This window comes from Danio rerio, chromosome 6 (genome assembly GCF_049306965.1).
Source record: "Danio rerio strain Tuebingen ecotype United States chromosome 6, GRCz12tu, whole genome shotgun sequence".
Taxonomy (NCBI): Eukaryota; Metazoa; Chordata; class Actinopteri; order Cypriniformes; family Danionidae; genus Danio; species Danio rerio.
In genome coordinates this window covers 57,492,298-57,498,343 of record NC_133181.1, presented here as the reverse complement: position 1 = coordinate 57,498,343, position 6,046 = coordinate 57,492,298, and positions in this window count along the sequence as shown.

The following is a 6,046-nucleotide window of genomic DNA, read 5'->3' as shown; positions in this document are numbered from 1 at the left end:
AAAGAAAAAAAATCTACCAATAAGGTTTCTGCCAACAGCACGCTCATAGCGCACCTAAACTGAAACGCTTCATGGGTTTATCAGTTTATCAGTCTCTGAAGAAGTTCAGTTGTGCTTCATCTAAAACTCCACATTTATAATTCTCTCAGTGGCTGACATTATCTTCAGCAGATATGATGTTAAATCTCTAATAAATCTAATAAAAAAAGTGAAATTTATTCATAAACTAATTTCGAGAGGATTACATGATTATGATTGAACACGGCTGGTTATGCATTAGCATGCATGATCCACCAATCAGGCCATTCCTAACCCACTATAAAGAGCCAGGGTTTTTCATTACAGTCATCTTCGATTTGAAGAATCCCCCCTTCCACCCCTACCTCTTCACCTTTCCCTCCATAGGGCGGCATGGTTGCCCAGTGATTAGCACTGTTGCCTCACAGCAAGAACGTCATCGGTTCTATAGTCCTTAACAGGCCGGTGGTCGTTTCTGTGCGTAGTTTTGCATGTTCTTCCTGTGCTCGCGTGGGCTCGTCGCCGGTTTCCTCCCACATTCCAAAAACATGCACAACAAGTGAATTGATCAATCTAAATGTTGCACTAAAGTCAATCTCTTAACCTGTAGCATATCTTTTCATAGCATTCAAATCTTTAGTCATCAATTTTTATCAAGGGGGGAGTTGTCGAGATCTACCTGAGCTCAAGGCTCCCCTGTCGCCCTGCAAACAGGAGGGAGCCCAGGGCTCAAGGACCTTGAGCTCAGGGCTCTCTCCCGGGACAGCATGCCAAACTTGCTTATAATCAATCATCAGCTAAGTGTGAACTCTTGAATGGCAGACGGCTGCTTCTCACTCAGGGCTGTTTATGCTAATGAGGGAGAGAATAAGGGCTTTCCCCCTCTGATGACATGTATAAAGGGAGAATGTCAATCAAAGTGTTTCAAGAGTTCACACTTAGCTCATGATTTATACATAGCTTGTTTGGCATGCTGTCCCGGGAGAGAGCCCTGAGCTCAAGGGATCCTCAGGCCGAGGGCTCTCCCTTTTCGCAGCGTTGAGGAAAATCGAGCTCAGGAGTAAGGCTTCCTGAAAGTTAGACATTAGAAAAACATTTAGGCTTCATTTATCATTCATTCATTCATTTTCTTGTCGGCTTAGTCCCTTTATTAATCCGGGGTTTCCACAGCAGAATGAACCGCCAACTTATCCAGCAAGTTTTCACGCAGCGGATGCCCTTCCAGCCACAACCCATCTCTGGGAAACATCCACACACACACTCATACACTACGGACAATTTAGCCTACCCAATTCACCTGTACCGCATGTCTTTGGACTGTGGGGGAAACCGGAGCACCCAGAGGGAACCCACGTGAAGGCAGGGAGAACATGCAAACTCCACACAGAAACGCCAACTGAGCCAAGGTTCGAACCAGCGACCCAGCGACCTTCTTGAGGTGACAGAACTACCTACTACACCACAGCCTCGCCGGCTTAATTTATCTATAATATAAACCAGGGAACCCGGGGGAAACCCATGCAGACACGGGGAGAACATGCAAACTATGCACCGAAATACCAGATGGCCCAGCGAGGACCCACCAACGCCATTGGTATTCTTCTGTGAGGCAACAGTGCTAGTCACTGGGCCACCGTGCCGCTCATTCGGGATAAAGGTGGAAGGAGGGGTGTTTCTTCCAGACGAAGATAGTTGTAGAAAGGAAATGAGGATATATACATTGTGACTTGGGATCCTTTGATTGGAGGATCATGATTAGCTAATATGGGCCAGCTGGGTCAATCATGAGAACGTGCTCCTCTGGAAATTAGTTTAAAATTAAACTTTACTTCTGCAGACTGTTTTTATTAGGTGTGATTATAAAAAATAATCACTAAACTGTGTTTAAACCCCTTAAAAAAGTGATTTTTGCAGTCTAGGTCCTCTTTAAAAAGTGTTCTCTGTGTAGTTTGAGTTCAGGCATTCCAGTGACCGTGAGTAAGAAAGCTTTCTGTGTTTTCTCCGTTGAGAAGAGCGTTTGTTCACAGGACAAAGCCCATCTCAGTCTTTCCTTCTCCTGGCGGCTCAATCAGGACTCAGGTTTCCTCCCTGTGGATCCGGTTTGATTCCTGAGCTTTGACTCTGATACCCGAGTTAAATGTTAGTCACTACAGAGAACGAGGCTGAAGTCAACAAAACACAGGTTTTTAGTACAACCTGTCCCTTTAAAACAGGCTCACGGAAGCAAAACCAGTGTTCTGTTGCTCAGGTATATTTGTGAAAATAGCCAACAATACACTCAAAAATGATGTTTGCTGTTTGTTCAAACAACTTGTAATGTAATGTGTATTTATATAGCGCATTTACTGTAGTGCTTCAAAAGCATGGGGGTGGGGAGAGACATCACGACCAGTGTGCAGCTCCACTTGGATGATACGACGGCAGCCACAGGACAACGGCGCTAGTGCGCTCACCACACACCAGCTATAGGTAGAGTGGAGAGACAGTGATTCGGAGGATGAGGATGATTGGGAGGCCATGATCAGTAAGGGACGATGAAGGGAATTTGGCCAGGACACCAGGGCTTCACCCCTACTGTTTATAAGAAGTGCCATTGGATTTTTAATAACAACAGAGAGTTGGGAACTCGGTTTAATGTCTTCGGTTTTAAGACAGTGCTCACTAGCTGTATGGTGTTCCCTTCAATTTATTAGGCCATTACGACCCCACCACTTCCAACAGTAACCTAGATTTGCAAAGTGGTCTCTCATCCAGGTACTGACCAGACTTGACTTCGGTGAGTAACCGGTTTTGGGCTGCCGGTTGGTATGGTATCATTTATAATGATCTGAAAAAAACATGATTCTTGATTTTTATTTTGGGACAAGGCAAGGCAAGGCAAGTTTATTTATATAGCACATTTCATACACAATGGCAATTCAAATTGCTTTACATAAACAAGAATAAAAGAAACAAGTAAAATAAAAATAAAAACAAATAATAAAAATGCATAAAAACAAAACAAAACATAAAAACAGGTAAAATGTGATATGAAAGAATGAAGAAGAGAAAAACATGATAGTGCAATCTGTCGGACGCAGCACAGTGCTCATTCAGTAAAGGCACAGCTAAACAGATGTGTTTTCAGTCTTGATTTGAATGTGCCTAATGTTGGAGCACATCTGATCATTTCTGGAAGCTGATTCCAGCAGCGAGGGGCAGAGTGGCTGAAAGCAGATTCACCCTGCTTTGACTGAACTCTTGGAACTTCTAGTTTATATGATCCTAAAGATCTGAGTGATCTGTTAGGTTTGTATTGAGTGAGCATATCTGTAATGTATTTAGGTCCTAGGCCATTTAGTGATTTATAGACCAGTAATAATACTTTAAAATCTATTCTGAATGTAACTGGCAGCCAGTGTAAAGACCTGAGGACAGGTGTGATGTGCTCTGATTTTCTGGTTCTGGTTAGAATTCTGGCTGCAGCGTTCTGGATGAGCTGCAACCCTATTGGTTTATGTTTAATCTACTTACATTTGTAATAACTAATAAGTTAACATGATTCCTTCATGTTGTCCCAACACAAATCAGTTGTGTGGAACCCAGCAGTGTTCGGAGTTAAAATTATTGCTGCCTTAATTGTATTATAGTTGAATCAAATGAACTTTTCTAGTCATTTACGTCAATCAAACTGGCCAAAGATATTAAACTATTAAACTTTGAACATTTATAAAAATGTATTTGAAACCTGATTACCTTATTAAATAAGTTAAAGCAACATGAAAATAGTTGTTGTCTTTTTTTCCAGTGTATTGGTCAAATTAATAGATTTTTATTTTATGACAAATATCATTAGAAAAGTCAGTAAATATCATGTTAAGTAAAGACATTTAGTAATTTTCATACTGTAAATACACAGAAAAATCAGTAAAATGCCTTGCTAAGAATGTAAACTATACAACTGGTAAAGGACCTTTTAAAAATCACTTTTATAAGGGGTTTAAACACAGATGTGTGGCAACAGTCTGTGAAAATAAGCAGCTTCTGATGGTAAAAATGCATTAATTTTATCTTTGATAATCACTTTTGATGAAAATAGTCTGCTTAAACACTTGACATTCTCCCTTTGTACATGTCATCAGATGAAGAAAGCCCCGCCCATTAGTGACCATCTCTCCCTCATTAGTATAGGACAATGGGGTATATGCCAAAGCATGCTAATAGGACTTTTAATTTGCCATTAACCTGGGTTAAGCGCTTCCAGCGAATTGAATGTCAATACAAAATCCAGTGCGTTTAAGGTCTGTTTTCTTTAAAAATCAGCGATCTCCACTAGCTGAGTGATATCCGATTTAAAGTGGGTCTCAGATTGTACAAGAAGCACTGCATTAAATTACATTTCCCCCGCCATATCTTTAATATATGAGCATTTATTTAACCCCAGTTTATTCAATGGAGCTTCTGCGTTAGCCTGCCGATTCTGACGGGCGCGTGCGAGTAAACAGCTTTTTACCTTGTTTTACGCTTGAGCAACTAAATAAATGCTAAAGTTTATTTAACTGAATGTTTTTTAATGACATTACAACATTGATGCTGTATAAGGAACCGTATAAAATGAGAAAAAGTTCACAATAACAGGTCACCGGAAGTGTATCAGCATGGGAACAGCACTAGCTAGGCATATACCCTATAGTCTTGTTTTTGAATCTGCCACTATGCTGACACACAGACATTTGTAGCTCCACCCTTTTCTTAAAAAGCACAATCTCATTTGAATTTAAAGCTACAGTCACCAAAACGGCATTTTAAGTTCACATACATTACACACTCTTGGGACATTAGAGACTTATTTCACATCTTGTAAAAAGGGATTGATAGGACCCCTTTAAAAGGGATTTCCTTAATATTTAGATTGTTTTAAACCCTCAGATTCCAGATTTTCCAGATTGGATCTCAGGTAAATATTGTCTTATCCTAACAAAACAAACATCAGTGGAAAGCGGATTTATTTTCAACACAAATAGGGGCTTGGAAGTTTTATAAAAGGTGAGCTGCACCTTCCAAAAACAGAACATCTTTTTTGGTTTTTGATTTGTTTGTTTATTTATTTTTGTCTTGTTTTTTTTTTTAGTTTTTTTAAGTGAGACCATTCTTATTAGATATCCTTTTGCCATTTTAAAAAACACTAATCTCCACCTTAAAATGGGTTTTCTACAGTGGATTATAACTGTAAATAAAATTAGAAGCATCTTAAAAATGTGTTACCTAAATAAAATATCATTTAGAAAAATTCATTATTATAGACAAGTATAAAATGTCAATAACATGTTTTTTGTAATGGTCATTTATTTAATCATTAAATAAAATAAAAAAAATATATTATAAATACATTTATGAATATAATAACCATATTTATTCACATTACATAGCACATTTTAAAACATTCGTATTACATATTTTTTATATTTATATATTTATTCTGTTTGCTTGACTTTTTTTTTCAGGTGCTCTGGTTTCCCCCACAGTCCAAACACATGCGCTATAGGTGAATTGGATAAACTAAATTGACCATAGTGTATGAGTGTGTATGAGTGTGAATGAGTGTGTATGGGTGTTTCCAGTACTAGGAAGCAGCTGGAGAGGCAGTCGCTGTGTAAAACATATGCAGGATCAGTTGGCGGTTCATTCTGCAGTGGTGACCCCTGATGAATAAAGGGACTAAGTTGAAGGAAAATGAATGAATTAATATATTTATTCTGTTTATATACAACTTTAGCATTCACAAATACTATATATCACTTGGTCTCCCTTGGCGTGTGACTAATCTGCGGGTGGAGTATCACTTTTTCCCAAATACATTATGTAATATCTCTGAGTGACATTAATCCTGAATCTAATCCTCCTAAAGCCGCTTAATGTGCGTTTAAGGCAAGACACCACAGGTTAATACAGAAAAACAAATGAACCAATAATCACTACTCTTTGCCAGTTGATTGATATGAAGAAACTCCACTAATATTGGCACAATTGGTAAAAATGAGAACAGAAA